Source organism: Canis lupus, chromosome 12, assembly GCF_048164855.1.
Source record: "Canis lupus baileyi chromosome 12, mCanLup2.hap1, whole genome shotgun sequence".
NCBI lineage: Eukaryota > Metazoa > Chordata > Mammalia > Carnivora > Canidae > Canis > Canis lupus.
This window is the reverse complement of record NC_132849.1, coordinates 2,195,083-2,213,132: the sequence shown is the minus strand read 5'-3', so window position 1 is coordinate 2,213,132 and position 18,050 is coordinate 2,195,083. Positions and strand designations below refer to the sequence as shown.

General features: G+C 39.2%; 1 protein-coding gene and 1 non-coding gene across 2 annotated transcripts in view; one reads left to right on the top strand and one right to left on the bottom strand.

Moving 5' to 3' along the window:
* Window positions 1-19: 19 nt before the first annotated feature.
* LOC140600862 (monocarboxylate transporter 1-like) overlaps window positions 20-18,050 on the top strand; it is a 37,422-nt gene continuing 19,391 nt past the window's right edge. Inside the window, exon 1 of the mRNA XM_072769043.1 lies at window positions 20-167. The gene's annotated coding sequence lies outside the window, so the exon portion shown is untranslated. The remainder of the gene's footprint in view (window positions 168-18,050) is intronic.
* On the bottom strand, window positions 10,359-10,463 carry LOC140601972 (U6 spliceosomal RNA). Its single transcript, XR_012005033.1, has one exon. It is a non-coding gene; the product is annotated as a U6 spliceosomal RNA (small nuclear RNA).

Sequence of the window (18,050 nt, the reverse complement as noted above, 5' to 3'; positions counted from 1 at the left end):
CGGGAGGCTCCGCCCCGGCGGGCTCCGGCTGCGAAGGGCGCAGGGCCGCGGCGCCCCCGGCTCACACGCGAGGAGCGCGACCCGCGCGGAGAAGCTGCCGCCGAGGGAGGCTCCGCCCCGCGCAGCCGCGTCACCTGTTCGCTCTGCGGCGGGAGCCGCGCCTCACGGTCAGTCAGGTAACGGGCGGCGGCGCGGGCCCGGCGGTGCCCTTGCCCTGGTGCCTCGGGGCGCAGACCGGGTCCCGGCGGAGGGAGGCGGCCCGCGAGGACCGTCCCGGAGCCGGGAGCGGGAGACCCGGGCAGGTGCCACCGGCCACCGGCCGAGGGGCGGGGGCGGACGGGGCACCGGTGACCTGTGGGAAACCGCTTCATCTCTCCCGGGGATGCTTGGGTCCTGGACGAAAAATGACCTCGGCCTTCCAGTCAGATAGGGTTGGCTGATCCCATGCCTCAAGGCTCGCTTGGCCGTTCTGTGACTCTGCGATCTGCAGCGTGACTCGGGCAGGAGAGAATTTTTTGGTTTGGGTTTTTTTTTTTTTTTTTTTTTTTTTCAGGTTTGACCTTTTGGCATGCCGCCTTTGACCTTCTAATCTTTAAATTTTTTATTTGGGCCTTTTCTTCATCTTCTTTAATCTCCACACCCAAAGTGGGCTTGGAACTCGCCACCCTAGGAGTCCCATTACGGACTGAGCCAGTCAGGCACCCCCATTTGGTCCTCTCCTCTCTCTTTTTTTTTTTTTTTTTTTAAGTATTTATTCATGTATTCCTTCCTTCCTTCATTCATTCATGAGAGAGACCCAGGCAGAGGGAGAAGCAGGCTTCCGGCGGGGAGCCCGAGGCGGACCTCCATCCCAGGACCCGGGGATCGTGACCTGAGTCGAAGGCAGATGCGCAGCCACTGAGCCACCCAGGGGCCCCTATTTGGCCCTCCTCTAATTTATCCTGACAAACTGAACTCTTCCTTGTTCTTGATTCTCAGACTTTGCTCCGCCCATAGAAATTCCGTTTTCTTCTCAAATCCAACCCCTCCGATGTAATTTTTGTATTATGTGAACCTTTGCTCTGGTTATATTTCTGCTGACCTTCTCTCCTTTATCGTTAATTTCCTTAAGGTAGTGACTATCTTAGTAGTTCCCATAGCACAAAGTTGAACGGAATATGTCTTGAGCAACTTTTTGGGTAATTACTATGGCCCAGGGGGTACTATTTTCTCCCGGATCCAGTTACATTAGTTGAATTAGCCCCAGTTCTTGTCCAGAGTGAACCACTCTTTGTCATGCCAGTTGCAGTGACCTCTTGGGAGTCCTTAACCCTTAGATTTGAGATGCCCTACCTGCAAATCAGAAATGCAGATGTTTACCTCCCTCTGTTGTGATTGCAACATGCTGATGTTTGTAGTTTGTGGTGTAGGAAACAGAATATGGCAGGGCAGTGGATTAACAATTTACTATTGGCTTTTTTTGGAAAGTGAAATAGATTGTTGAAATTATTGTAAATATACTTTAAAGGAAGAGATTTTTATCTTAATGATAGTATATCCTAGAGCTTATATTATATTGTCAGCATTTTGAAACTTTTTAAGTTTATCCTGTAAGTGTTTTGAAGTAAGAAAATTTCCTTATTGACATTTTTTTAAGATTTATTTATTTAGACAGAGTGTGTACGCGGAGGGGGAGAGGCAGAGAGGAGGGTAGAGATGATCTCAAGTGGACTCCTCACTGAGCATGGAGCCCACTGTGGGGCTCCATGTCACAACCCTGAGATCATGACCTGAGCCAAAATCAAGAGTCTGACACTTAACTAACTGAGCTACCCACATGCCCCTGATACTTTAGTGTCCATAAATGCTCTCTAAAACAACTTTGCAAATAAACATTTATCTGTGCTTAATGTAATGCTTACCTAGACAAACAATACTCAAGTTTATTATCTTTTTTAATGTTTAATAAATTAGGGTTTTGTTTGTGTGTGTGTGTGTGTGTGTGTGTATGTGTATGTTTAGGTGGGGACAGGGTGAGGGGCAGAGGGAAAGGGACAGAGAATCTCAAGCAGACTCCTCGCTGAGCATGGAGCTAGACACAGGCTGAATCTCATAACCCTGAGAACATGTCACAAACTGAAATCAAGAGGTGGGCTCTTAACTGACTGAGCCACCCAGGAGCCCCTAATACTCACTTTGTTAGTGTTTGGTGGATTATTAGGTCTTCTACAAAAACAAAAACAACTTTATCCCTTCTTTGAAGTAAGGGGCTCAGATGTTATAATAATGATACTCGGACTCATTCATGGAATGTTAAGTATGTATAAAAAAAGAATTGGAGACAAATTTAAGACTCTTAATTTTGGGATGAGAACTTTCAGAGTAATGAATAAAACTTTAAAATTTTAGTCTGGTCTTTAGTTACCAAAACCTAGGATTCATTTGTTCATAGACCTATAAACTATAAAACTTTTGAAAGGCTATTGAAGCTAATTTTGTGCTAAATCTTTCTGTGAGTAGTTCAATTTTTTTTTCCAGAAAAGGAAACAACTTTCTTTGCTGGCTTCCTCTTTGTGATGTATTTTCCCAACTTGGCCTCAAAAGAACTGTGGATGCTGGCAGTGGTATACTAACATTTCTATTCAAAAGGTGGAATGTAGATGACCATAAAAAGTGCCAGTACACAGGCACCTGGGTGGCTCTGTCAGTTAGGCATCTGACATTTGATTTCATCTCAGGTCATTATCTCAGGGTTTTGAGATCAAGCCCTACATTGGGCTCCATGCTCTCAGCAAGGAGCCTGCTTGAGATTCTCTCTCCCTCTCTCCCTCCCCTGGCTCATGTACACACATACATTCTCTCTCTCTCTCTCTCTCTCTCTCTCTCTCTCTCTTTCTCTCTCAAATAAATAAATATTAAAAAAAAAAAAAGAGCCAGTACATTTCTGCTTCAAATCCTGGGATACAATTAGTCATGTATTAAAATAGTATATTATGTTTTTATTTGGAAAATCTACTTTGGGGCAGCCCTGGTGGCTCAGCAGTTTAGCGCCACCTTCGGCTCAGGGCATGATCCTGGAGACCCAGGATCGAGTCCCACATGGGGCTTCCTGCATGGAGCCTGCTTCTCCCTCTACTGTGCCTCTCTCTCTCTCTCTTTCTGTGTGCGTGTCTTTCATGATTAAATAAAATCTTTAAAAAAAAAAAAAAAGGAAAATCTACTTTGGATTGCTGCTGAAAATTGTATTCTAGATTGTAATCTGGAATTCTGAGCAAACCTCCCCTGTATAGTGTAAAAAGACTGAAGGTAGAGACATAGTCTCTGAAGGTAGAGACTGTTTCTCTACCTTCTCCCTTTTTCACTATTCAGAATCTAATGTCCTTTTTAAAATATTGGGTTGGCGGGGAAGGGTCTGTATTTAGAAATCAAGCCAAAATGAATTCAAATAACAAAAACAAATTAGTTCACTTGGCAAAATTGTGTTGAGTTCATGTCTGGGTTGTGAATTTTTTTAATCCACAATTTTGCTTTTAGACCTTCAAATTGATTCACTTTTTCTTTCTGAATATGTTTTAAGACAAATATAATTATGATGAATAAAATTTTTAATACAAGACAGTTTACTATTAAGACTGTGATGAATCAGTTTTAAGTGACCAAAAACTGTGATTTTATTTTATTTTTTTTTAAGATTTTATTTATTCATGAAAAGACACAGAGAGAGAGGCAAAGACACAGGCAGAGAGAGAAGCAGGCTCCACGCAGGGAGCCCGATGCGGGACTCGATCCAGGGACTCCAGGATCATGCCCTGGGCCGAAGGCAGATGCTCAACCTCTGAGCCACCCAGGTGTGCCAAAACTGATTTTAAAAAACAGTGAAAAAATAAAAAAATAAAATAAAAAACAAACAGTGAGACATCATAATTGTCAAGGAAGCTTCAAAGTTTAATCACATCCAGCATGTATTTTATTAGCTATTCCAAGTGAACCTTAATGTATCAAGCAGCTCTATTGTGATTATGTATGTAAATCTTAGCATAAATATTAATAGAGCCCCTGACTAGCTCAGTCAGTAGAGCATAGGATTCTTGATCTCAGGGCTGTAAATTTGTGCCCCATGTAGGATGTAGAGATTGTCTAAAAATAAAATTTCAAAAAATAAGTATTCTGCGATGAATTAACCTTTTTTTTTTTTTTTTTACTCTTAATTCAGAGGAAAAACTTGTAAAAATCATGCCCTGGAGCATTTCTATTTAATGTAGTCTTAGATTGTTTCCTTTGAACTGAGATGTTAGAGTTTCTATAATTCAAGTAGAAATTTTAGAAAACTTTTTAGAAAACTTTCCTAAGGGGCAGCCCGGGTGGCTCAGCGGTTTAGCGCCACCTTTGGTCCAGGGCCTGACCCTGGAGACCTGGGATCAAGTCCCACGTCAGGCTCCCTGCATGGAGCCTGCTTCTCCCTTTGCCTGTGTCTCTGCCTGTGTGTGTGTGTGTCTCATGAATAAATAAATAAAATCTTTAAAAAAAAGAAAAAAACTTTCCTAATATTTGAAAAAATATTAGGAAATATTTTTAAAAGATTATTTATTAGAGAGAGAGCAGGAGGAGGGGCAAAGGAAGGGAGAGAGAGAGAGAGAATCTCAAGTAGACCCCATGCTGAGTCCCTGTTGCAGGGCTCGATCTCATGACTCTGAGATCATGACCTGAGCTGAAACCAAGAGTCTGACGACATTCAATTGACTGAGCCATTGAGGCACCCCTGATTTGGGAATATTTTTATGATCCTACCTCCAGCATAGGTAGGTGAAAAGTACTCTAGGACAGGTAATCTTTAGTTTCAAACAGTGGTGTGGTCTTATGGGATTATTTTGCAAATTCTGTTTCATATGTACCCTGAATTTAAAATGATCTCAAAAAAAAAAAAAAAAAAAAAGATCTCTATCCAGATGAGAATGGATGCCTCAGGACTTCTTTACCAATTCATCTTAACATGGATTCCGTCTCCTTTACAAAAGGAAAGCTGCTTCACTCATCCCAGTTCTTACTCTAGTGCACTGCCCCAGGGTATAAAAATCTTTGGGAAACAAATCAAAGGGAAAAAATACAGGCTGCATAGCCCCACAGAGAGAATACTAAAAGAAGCAGGAACATATTTCACCCAGACACAAACTTCTACTATCCCTGATGGTCTTCTATCAATCTTAGAACTTGAAAGAGAGGGGATTCCTGGGTGGTTCAGCAGTTTAGTGCCTGCCTTCAGCTTGGGATGGGATCCTGGAGTCCTGGGATCAAGTCCTGGGATCGAGTTCCGGGATCGAGTCCCAGGGTCGAGTCCCGGGATAGAGTCCCGCGTTGGGCTCCCTGCATGGAGCCTGCTTCTCCCTCTGCCTGTGTCTCATGAATAAATAAATAAAATCTTAAAAAAAAAATAACTTGGAAGAGAATAGGTTGTAATAGGAATATTTGTCAATTCACTGTTTTGAATTCAATTGAGGTCAGATCTTTCCTGACGATGAGGACTGGCCAGTTAGGTTATAGAATGGCCATCTTCCACAAACAGAATGAACCAAGTGCCAAAGTTTTGACAATGATATATTTAAAGCACATATAACACAATGTACAATAGCTAGGAACTACAAATTTGCAACTATTAAACTTACACATTTTAGTAGTCAAGGCAAAAGAGGTGCATATTTTCTAAAGTTCCTTTTGGGTCAAGACAGTTGAAAACCCCAGACTTGGGAGTCACTTGTACATACATCTAGTTCTCTTCAAAAGATGTTAGGTTAAGAGAACACAGAATGGTATAAATTAGGACTTTATATCATTCAGTATTTTGTTTGATTTTTTTCTTATGCCTCAAATCAAATGTGAATCTTCTAAAAGACTATAGTTGTGGGATGCCTGGGTGGCTCAGCAGTTGAGCATCTGCCTTTGGCTCGGGGTGTGATCCCAGGTCCAGGGATCGGATCCCACATAGGGCTCCCTGCAGGGAGCCTGCTTCTCCCTCTGCCTGTGTCTCTGCCTCTCTCTGTGTGTCTCTCATGAATAAATAAATAAAATATTAAAAAGAAAAAACTATAGTTGTGAAAGAAAATTAACTTGGTAGCTCTGTCTAAAAAGACCCCATAAAGGATATTATGGGTTGCAATACTGTTTCCCAGAGCAAAACCAGAAATCTAGCTTGGGACAAAGTTCCTGCATCAGAACCAACCAGTGCCTTTACCAAGGATGAATTCTGCTTTGGGAAATCAGACCCTAGTGACATTGTGGAGACTTTGAAATGGCTTCTACATCAGCCATATCTCTTTTGTAGGGAAATGGACAATATGTTCTGTATTCTTTCAAGACTTTCACTTTGTTTGCTCCATCAGCAAATGGGAATGTAGGAAAAGTTGTATTTCTGATCAGACTCATTCTTATGAATAGTCAAAATAATTGGAGGAAGACTGAAGGAGATGACTCTATAATTGCTATCAAGCCCTAGAACAATGGTGGCCTCCTGTACAGATTTGTTTCCATCAATTTCTGGGCTAAAGCAGCTACTTGGAAAGTTCTAAATGTTAGGAGAAGATGTCTGGGCCATTTGTCCCAAATCACTTAGAGGATTTGAAGCAATCTTATTAGTGGAAGTTCCTGCTCTGGTCATATCTCAGGCCTATTCTTCTGGCCAGGAGGTCCTGGGGAAGTTTGGGGCAAGGTCAGAGTTTTTCAAGGAACACTGTGGAAGAAGTCTCAAATTCCTCTGGAGGAACAGAAGCAATATGAAAAGTTTGTCCAAGCTCCTGCTTTTTGTGATGGCATTGTCTTTACATGTGCATGGGTGGATGTGTGTGTTTAAATGAGATTCCAAAATAAAGTAGCATTTCTTAGATATCTGTGTACATATATACATATTATGGAGAATAACTAGTCTTGTAGGGTAATTTTTCATATCTTGTATTTTTAATTGACAATCTAAAATAGATAAAGCATTTTCTGGATATTGTGGATGACCATCCTTTTAGAAGAGAAGTACTAAAAGAAGAGAGAAGTACTGTGTATTTGTTTAAAAGCAACCCTGGGGCGCCTGGGTGGCTCAGTTGGTTAAATGGCTGCCTTCAGCTCAGCTTATGATCCTGGGGTCCTGGGATCAAGCCCCACATTGGTCTCCCTGCTCCTTGGAGGGCTGGCTTCTCCTGCTCCTTCTACCCCTCCCCTGCTTGTGTACGCGTGTGCTCTCTCTCTCTCTCTCTCAAAAAATCTTTTAAAAAAAACAAAAGCAATGCAGATACCAAATGTTATGGATTTAAGTGTGCAGACTGGTGAAGATATGGAAGCATACTTAATATTTAATAACAGATTTACACAAATGTAGATCAGGTGGTTTTATAGTAAAATGTTTATACTTTAAACACTGTAAAAGAAATTTTATATTAGTTTAAATAGAAAAAAGCATGTAGTAGCATAGGCATATTCACTATGACAGCATTAACCTAGTTATGCCAAAACATTCGTCCTGTAAATTCATGTTCATTTCAGTGATTTTGTTTAGTATTACTTTACCTAATATGTACATATATACATAATAATTCGTCAACCCAGCAATCCATAAGAATTTTCGTTCCTCCTCTTTTAGAAAGGATCTGTACTATGTTAAAGCACATGTGTTTGGGAATCAAATTCACTTGTATTTTAGTGTGGGCTCTACCATTTAACAACTTTATGTACCTCTTCATCAGTAAAGTGGGGCTTCATTAAATTTTACAACTATAATTACCTACTATCTGCCAGAACCTATTCTAAGATAATGAAAGCATATCACTGAACACAATAGATACAGTCTCTGCTCACAGTTTACTAGAAGAGGCAGGCAAACACATTATAGCATAGGTGCCATGCACATAGAAGTACATGTAACAAAGATGCCAAGCCTACCCCTGGCATCTGAGACTTGAAAGATATGGCAGTTAGTCAGGTGATGGGAGAACCAGTACAAGACACAAGGAATAGGAATGTGCACAAGGCAGAAGGTGAGAGAGCCTGGTACTTGGAAGAACAACATGTCTTCCATTAAGGCTCCAGCATAATATATGATGGAAGCCAGGAAGAGGGTAAGTTTGGAGAGGTAAGCAAGCATGAGATTAGGTAAGTTTTGAATGCTCTATTAAGAAATTATCCTGAGGGTGGTATATCTGGAGCCATAGAAGACTTTTCAGAAAAGGAGCAACATGACCAAGCTTTACTTTCAGAATATCACTTGGGCTGCCAAGGAGAGAATGAAATGGAGAGGCAGAAATGTGACTGGTAGGGAAACAAATTAGGAGACTATTGCATCACCCCATGGGAGATGGCAACCTGTTCTAAGGTGTAGTGGCTATGAGTGGAGAGAAGGACAAATTCAGGAACTGTTCAGATTGGTCAGGTATGTGGTATGAGGGCAAATGAGAGAAGGTTGGCTCCCAGGTTCTGGATTGGCTAGTGATTTGAGCTGGAAATAGGCAGTTGAGTCATCACCTTGATGATACTGAAGCCACTGGTGTAGATGAGTTCTGAGTCTGCAGAATGTTGATTTGGATGGTGGGTGTGGAGTGCCACGTTCAGGGCCTGACTAGGATTCATTGTCTCTTCTGGCTAGATCACTCTCCTTTTTTATTTGTTCATCAAATATTTGTTGAGTATATAGTATTACATGCCAAAGGGCTAGGGACATATCACTGTAAAAAGTCCCTGTTTTGATGCAGCTTATTTTTTAGCATAGCAAGACTGGCAACACTAAGAGGTAACATAATCTAGCCATTAAGAGCACACACTTGGGAGCCATTCTGTTCAGGTTTGAATCCCAGCTCTGCCATGTCCTGAGCAAGCTACTAACCTTTCTGTTCCTCAGTTCACCCAACTCTAAATTGGGAATAGTAATAGTGCTTAGTGCATAGGGTTATTGAGAGCATTAAACTAATCAAAGTGCTTAAATCTAATGCCTGCACCATAGAAAGCGCTATATGAGGGTTTTCTATTATTTAGATAGTCTTTTAGGCAGATGCTATGGAGAAAATGGAGTGGGAAGTGGGAGATTGATCTACCATGGTCCAGAAAAGCCTCCCTGATATAGGAACATTTAAACAAAAACTTAATTGAAATGATATTGGTGTTAACAAAATTATAGGCAGAGATAAGAATAAATCCAGAAACCGTAAAGAGCAAGCATGTTTGACATCCTTAAAGATAGTAAGAAAACCAGTGTAGCTGGAGTGGTATGAGCCAGAAGGGACAATAGGTAGGAAATAAAGTAAGGAAAGTTACATAGGGCCTTTGTAGCATTTAAAAACTTTGGCTTTCCGTTCTTTCCATTCTGTGACTGGACCTCATGCTTCTGAAGTAGGTATGTGAGTTAGATCCAGGCAGTCAAAGCTTACACAATGATTAGCCCTTATTGAAACAAGCACTTACTCAAAGCTAATTATGTTGCTAGAGTGAACATTCTGGGAATTCTGTTGCCAAGAAAAAAGGTAGGATTGTTGTTGAGAATGTGTAAATTTGGAGTTACTGGCAGTCTTCTTGCCTCAATGAGTTGAGGGCCTAAGAGTGGAAACAATGTAGAAGAAAGTAGAAATATAAAGAGGGAAATATTGCTGACCACATCATTTGGTCCTTGGAGCAGGCTGTGCCAGAGTCTGAACCCCCACCTTAGATTTCGTGGTTACATGAGCCTCTTAAGCATTTTATTTTTGTTAAAGTCAGATTAGATTATGTTTTTGGTCACTTGCCAACCAAATTAAAGTAAGCAGAAGAAATGGAGTCATTGAGTCAAACTGAAAAGCAGTAAATGGCCTGTGAGAAAGGAAGAAAATCCAGAGTGAAGTCAAAGAAAGAGAGCATTTAAGACTACATTTTTAATGATTTTAACAATGTGTGGTAAATGTAATTAATGTTAAAGCAAGGACACATGAAATTTGTCCAAAAATCCTGGTGAAAGTATCCAGCACAAAATAGATAATTAAGGAACAGTTTCTATAATGGTAAAAATATATGTCATCTGCCATCAAATTGCAAACTCCTTGGGAGCAGGAACCATATTTTAATTTATGTTGTCTTTAGTAAATTAAATGAAGTCACTCAAATGTTTGACTTGTATTTACTCTATATTATGCCTTGTATATGTGAGTTAGTAGTTGGGAGATAAGCCTGGGACCAACAACAAAGAAAGATAATCATAGCCCCCCACATTAAGCCAGGGATCCTGGCAGAGGCTAAAGTCATCCAGGGCCTTAATGTTCCCTAGCTTCTGGGAGATGTATATTTCTTTCTGGAAGAAAGTGCCTTCAATTTGTGCCCTCTGGTTTCTCAGAGATTAAGGTCTACCACCTAAGCCTATAACATTACCAAAAGAACGGCATGGGAAAAATTTTTTTTATTATGAATTCATGAATTTGTGTGTTATCCTTGTGCAGGGGCAATGCTAACCTCTGTATCTTCCAAATTTAGTATATGTGCTGCCCAAGCAAGCATCAAATGGAAAAATTGAGAAACACATCATCATTAGGAGATTTCAACATACCTCTCTTCACCTATTGCTACATGAAACAGGAAATAGTAAAGATTTAGAAGATTTGAATAAAACAAAAGTTTGATTCAACAAATAAGCAATTCAAACCCAACTGCTAAAAATGTGCATTCTTTGGGCAGCCCCGGTGGCGCAGCAGCGGTTTAGCGCGCTGCCTGCAGCCCAGGGCGTGATCCTGGAGACCCGGGATCGAGTCCCACGTCAGGCTCTCTGTGTGGTGCCTGCTTCTCCCTCTGCCTGTGTCTCTGCCTCTCTCTCTCTCTGTCTCTATGAATAAATAAAATAAAATATTTTAAAAAAAGGAAATTATTTTAAAAAATAAAAATAAAAAATAAAAATGTGCATTCTTTTCAAGCATACATGGGATATTTTCAAATAGTAATGTACCAGCCCATAAATGCCAGTCTCATCAAATTGCACCAACCAAGTCATCTTACCACAATGTTGTTAATCATAAGTCAGTAGAACAAAGCAAAATATTTCCTTTGAAGATTTAAAAAACTCTGAATAACTAGTTTATGTCAAAGGAGAAATCACAATGGGAATTTTCTAAACACTTGGAACAAACAATAGTGAAAATACTAAAAAATTAGATAATTGGGGCACCTGGGTGGCATAGTCAGTTAGGTGTCCAACTCTTGGTTTTGGCTCAGATCATGATCTTAGGGTTGTAAGATCAAGCTCCACATCAGACTCTCTCTAAAATAAATAAATCTTAAGAATGCCTGGGTGGCTTAGGTGGTTAAATGTCTGCCTTTGGCCCAAGTCATGATCTCCAGGTCCTGGGATCCAGCCCCACAACTGGCTCCCAGCTCAGTAGGGAGTCGTCTTCACCCTCTCCCTCTGCCTTTTCCCCTGCTTATTCTCTCTCTGCTTCTGTCTCTCAAATGAAGAAATAAATATTTTAAAAAATAAATCTTAAAAAATAGATAGTATACAGTAAAGTGAAACATAGAGGGAAATATGTAGTCTTATAGTATTCAATTTATAGTATTTTAAGTCTTGTAGTGCTTGAATTGGAAAAGTAGGGCTAATCCACCTTATGTTTAAAATAGAACAGAATAAATTCCAAAAATGTAAGTGAGCATAAGGATGATTATAAAAAAAAAAGATGATTATAAAAGTAGTATCAGAAATCAATGAGAAAGGGGGTGAGAGAACAATAAAAAGTCAATAAACCTGAGAATAGTCTTTTTTTTTAAGTAAACTCTATGCCCAGCTTGAGGTTTGAATTCACAACCCCAAGATCAAGACCCACATACTAAACTGAGGATGTTCTTTGAAGAAAACTGATAAAATAAAAAAAAAAAAAGAAAACTGATAAAATAGATAAACTTCTAAGATTAATAGGGGGAAAGAAGACCCAATTTTTTTTTAAAGATTTTATTTATTTATTCGTAGAAACACAGAGAGAGAATGAGAGGCAGAGACACAGGCAGAGGGAGAAGCAGGCCTCATGCAGAGAGCCTGATGTGGGACTCCATCCCAGGTCTCCAGGATCATGCCCTGGGCTGCAGGCGGCGCTAAACCGCTGTGTCACCAGGGCTGCCCAGAAGACCCAAATATTAATGATAAACGGAATATAACTACAGACCCATAAAGAGATTAAAATATAAAAATTCTGTGCCTGTAAATTTGAAAACCTTAACAAATTGGAAGAAGTTATAGAAAAATATGAAGAAAGATTCAAAATGCCATCATAGGAATGGAGAGAGACCTATAATTGTTAAGGAAATGGAAATAGATGATTTGAAATCTCCCAGAAAGAAAATACAAGGTCTAGGTGTTTTTTACAAATAAATTCTACCAGTCTTTCAAGGGACAGATCATTCCAATCTTATATAATCTCTTCCTGAGATGAGGGAAAAGAACAGCTCTAAACTCACTTTGTGACTCTAATATAATTTTGATACTGCAATCAGAAAAGGACAGTATGAGAAGGGAAAATTATGTTTTCAAATAATTTATAGACACAGTTCAAAAAATCCAAACTAAATATTGGCACATTTAATTTAGAAATGTATTAAGAAGATAATATATTGTGACCAAGTTGAGACTACCCAAGGAATGCAAGATGGTTTAACATATAAATATAAATATAAATATATATGTTATTAACTACTTTTACAGATGAAAGAAGAAATGTCATGTGAAGGCATTTTAAAGAATTCTGTGGTCATTCAATTTAAAATAAATTCCTAATTAGCTAAGAATAAAACTTTCTATATCTGATAGTATATCTACGAAACTCTGGAGTAAATACTTTTCTTGATGATGAAACGTCATATACATCACCTTTAAAATCATAAAACAGGGCTGAATTGTGTCACTTCAAAATTCATATGTTGAAGACCTAACCCCCAGCAGCTCAGAATATGACGGTATTTGGAGATAGAGCCTTTAAAATTTAAGGTAAAGTGATGTTATATGAGTAGGCCCTAATTCAATGTGACTAGTATCCTAATAAAAAGAGGAGAGGGGAGCCCCTGGATGGCTCAGTCAGTTAAGTGTCTGGTTTTGGCATGTCATGATCTCAGAGTCCTGGGATTGAGCCCCACATCAGGCTCCAGGCTCAGCAAGGAGTCTGCTTCTCCCATTCCCTCTATTATTCCTTCACCCTCTACCCCTCACTCCACTTGTGCTCTCTCTCCATCTCAAATAAATAAAATATTAAAAAAAAAAAAAAAAAGAGGAGAGACACCAGAACTTGCACACAGAGAAATAACAATGTGAATAGATAGTAACAGGGTAGCTGTCTACAAACCAAGGACAGAGGCCTCAGAAGAAACCAAACCTGCTTACACTTGATCTGGTACTTCTAGCCTCCGGAATTGTAAGAGAATAAATTTCTATTGTTTAAACCACTTAGTCTGTGGTATTTATTATGGCAGCCTTAGCCTTCACTTCATTTGATAGTGAACCCAGCACAGTAAGATAGGGAAAAAAGGTGTGAGAATTAGAAAGGAGGAAACCAAATTATAATAATCCCAGGTAAAGTGCACCTGGTGGCTCAGTTGGTTGGACTTCTGACTCTTGATTGCAGCTGGGCCATGATCTTGGGGTCATGAAATCGAGCCCCCAGTCAGGCTCTGCTCTCAGCAGGAAGTCTGCTTGAAATTCTCTCTCTCCCCTTCCCTCTGCCCTTCCTCCTGCTCTCTTTCTCTCAAATAAATAAATCTTGGAAAAAAATAATCCCAGGTAATATGATTGTCTATGTAGAAAACCTTAAAGAATATACTAGTTAATTATTAAAAATAATAAAACATTTACAAGTTTTTCAAATTAAAAATCAGTATACAAAAATCAGTTCTGGTGGTACTTCTGTAATGATGGAGTGAGGCTCCCTGAAAATCTGTTCCTCCATAAAAGCAATGAGAACACTGATAAAAAAATTCTAAAATCATCTTTTTTGAACTCAAAATTAACCAAAGGTTTATAACAACCTAATGAATATGTACATAAGAAAATAGCTGAATCTAAGAATAGCAAGATTCGTGATGTTTAACCAGTCCCATGATGGGACTCATCCTTTTCTCTCCAGTTTTGTAAAATCATTAAAAACAAATAACTTCACAATCACAGTAGCCATGAAAACCAGCAGCCTAATTAGCACCTAGTGGGGCAGAATGGGTTTGGAACCCTCTAAAAAGCCCCATTTTCAGAGAATTGTCATTATTTAACGTATCTGATTCCTCATTAACCCCCAATCAGAGGGCTTATCTTTATTTGACCTGATTCAAAGCTTGCTTAGTGTGAACAGCCTTTTCCCCAGGACATTTGTTGAAAAAAATCAGAGGCAATTGCTTAACATCTCAACTGCCTGAGTTGGAAAAACAACTGGGGCAAACAAAAAGCTGATCAAACACCTAAAAGGAAAGTCTTGTGAATAAAATATCCATAGGGGATTTTGAAAAACTCTGACATAATCCTGGGACTCTAGAAGGTCATACACATGTGACTATACCCATGTTCAGGAAGGACCTGAGAAAGCCTGAATTTCCCACCACTGCCTCACCTTGAAGCCCTGGGCAAGCAGGAACTGAAGACTAATGTAGAGGTGTAAGCTGCCTGCTAGAGACTTGAAAATATTCCCCACCATACACGAAATGCCCTTTGGCAATACCTGGGTGATATCCTGATTCAAGGCATTTCAGGAAGTCTTTGTTCAATTGTTGACTTAACACTAAGCGAAACTGAGCAGAAATTTCAGTGACCACATATGACAACAAAACAAAACAAACCAACAACTACAAAGTTCACAGACGTTGTTCAGGAAGTCATTAAACAAAAGGCAATAATATCATCAACACAAACCACAAACAGTGATAACAACTAACCCTGGGGAGGGGGGAATCCCTGGGTAGCTCAGCGGTTTAGCTCCTGCCTTTGGCCCAGGGTGTGATCCTGGAGTCCCGGGATCAAGTCACACATCGGGCTCCCTGCATGGAGCCTGCTTCTCCCTCTGCCTGTGTCTCTGCCTCTCTCTCTCTCTCTCTGTCTCTCATGAATGAATAAATAAAATCTTTAAAACAAAACAAAACACTGGGGAGGGAGGGAATCTGATTCCCAGAGCTTCCACATATGTAAAATGTCCAGTTATCAAGAACAACAACAAAAATATGAGACACAAAAGAAACAGGAAGTATGGTCTACACAGGAGGAAAAATCGTTCAATAGAAACTATCCCTAAGGAAGCCCAGATATTGGACTTACTAGACAAAATCTTTAAATTAGCTATTATAAATATGTTCAAATAATTATAGAAAACCATCTCTAAAGAACTGAAGGTATGAGAACAATGTCTTACCAAATAGAGACTATCAATCAATAAAGAGTAATTATGAAAAAGAACCAAATAGAAGTTTGGAGTAGAAAAGTACAATAACTGAATGAAATACTTCGGAGAGGACCCCATAAGCAGACTTGAGCTGGCAGAAGGAAGATTCCGTGAACTTAAATATAGGTCAGTTGATATTATCAAGTCAAAGAAAAGAGAATGAAGAAAAATGAATAGAATCCCAGAGACCTGTGGAACATCAACTGTACAAACATATGCATAATAGGAACCTCAGAAGAAAATGAAAGAAAGGGACAGAAAAAAACATTTTAAGATATAATGGCCAAAAATTCTGCAAATTTGATGAAAAACAATCTACATATCCAAGAAGCTCCACAAACTCTAATAAACTCAGAGATCCACAAAGGGACACATTACAATCTTCCAAAAGTGAAAGACAATTCTGAAAGTAGCAAGAGAGAAGCAATTCATCACAAATGATTCTCAGCTAGTTTTTTTTTTTTTTTTAAGATTTTTATTTGAGACAGAGTGAGAGAGGACAAGTGGGGAAATGGGTGAAGACTGAGGGAGCTGAACAGGGAGCCTGACACAGGGCTCCATCCCAGGATCCTGAGACCATGACCTGAGCTGAAATCAGATGCTTAACTGACAGAGCCACTCAGGTGCCCTATAACAGCTATTTTTTAAGTTAAAAGTCATGGAAGCTGGGGTGCCTGGGTGGCTCAGTCAGTTGAGCATTTGACTCTTGATTTCAGTTTGAGTCATGATCTCAGGGTTGTGGCATCAAGCCCCAAATTGGGCTACATGCTCAGCACAGAGTTTTCTTGGGATTCTCTCTCTCCCTCCCTCTCCCCACTGCTGCTCCTTCTCCCACTCACTCTCTCTAAAGAAAGAAGAAGAAGAAGAAGAAAAAACCCAAAGAAACCATGGAAAAAGAACACAGTGGGATGAAATATTCAAAGTGCTGAAACAAAAAGACTGTCCACCAAGAATTCTATAGCCAGTAAAACTAACCTTCAAAATGAATAGGAGAGGGGGATCCCTGGGTGGCTCAGCGGTTTGGCGCCTGCCTTTGGCCCAGGGCGCGATCCTGGAGTCCCAGGATCAAGTCCCACATCGGGGTCCCGGCATGGAGCCTGCTTCTCCCTCCTCCTGTGTCTCTGCCTCTTTCTCTCTCTATGTCTATCATAAATAAATAAATAAATAAATAAATAAATAAATAAATAAATAAATAAATAAATAAATCTTTTTAAAAAAATAAATAGGAAGGTTAAACATTCCCAGATAAACAAAAACTGAGAGAATTCATTGCCTGCCATCCTGCACTACAAAAAATACCAAAAAATGTCCTTCATGTTGCATTGAAAGGACACTAGAATCCACATAAAAAAATACAGAACACCAATAAAGGTAAGTACATAAATAAATATAAAAGACTGTATACGTTTATTTTTTATTTGTAACTTTTTCTTTTTTTTTTAATTTTTATTTTTTAGTATTTATTTTTTTTTGTAACTTTTTTCTTCTACCTGATTTGAAAGATGACTATATATAGCAAACATTACAATTTATGGGCTTATAATGTATAATGATGTAATTTGTATGGCAATGATACTATAAAAATGAGGAAGAAGTGGGTATAGGAGCACAGTTTTTGTATGCTACTGCAACTAAGTTGGTATTAATCCACACTAGATTGTTTTAAATTAAGATATTAATTGGAGACTGACCTGGGTGGCACAGTCAGTTAAGTGTCTGACTCTTGATTTTGCTCAGGTCATGATCTCATGGGTTGTGAGACTGAGTCCCATGTGAAGCTCTGTGCACAGCAGGGAGTCTGTTGGGATTCACTCTCTCCCTCTCCCTTAGCCCCTCCCCACTGTATGTGCATGCTCACTCTCTCTGAAATAAATAAATCTTCAAAAAAAATTAATTGCAATCCACAGACAACTACTAAGAGAATAGCAAAAATAGAGTGAAGTAAACAAGGTAATTAAAGGGGCAAACTAAAAAATATCTGTTTAACATAAAAGAAGACCTTGATGGAGAAATAGAGAAACAAAAAAGACATTAGACTTAGAGAAAACAAATAGGAAAATGGCAGACTTAAATCCTATCTTATCAGTAATTACATCAGATGTCTTCTTTGGAGAAATGTCTATTCATGTCTTTTGCCCATTTCTCAGTTGGATTCTTTGATTTTTTTTGATGTTGAATTGTTAGTTCTTTATATATTTTGGATACTAACCCTTTATCAGAGATGTCATTTGCAAATACCTTCTCCCATTCAGTAGGTTGTCTTTTTGTTTCCTTTGCTATGCAGAAGCTTTTTATTCTGATGTAGTCCTTATATTTTATTTTTGCTTTTGTTTCTCTTACATCAGGAGACATATCTAGAAAAATGTTGTTATGGCTGATGTCAGAAAAATTACTGTTTGTGCTCTCTTTTAGGATTTTTATGGTTTCAGGTCTCACATTAGGTTCTTATTCCATTTTGAGTTTATTTTTGTGTATCGTATAGGAAAACTTCATTCTTTTGCATGTAGCTGTCCAACTTTCCCAGCACCATTTGTTGAATTTGGAGATGAACCTTTAAAGACTTAATTAAGGTAAAATGATGTTATATGGGTAGGCCCTAATCCAATATGACTAGTATAAAAAGAAGACAGAGGAGTGTGTGAATGGCTCAGTTGATTAAGTATTTGCCTTCAGCTCAGGTCATGATCTTAG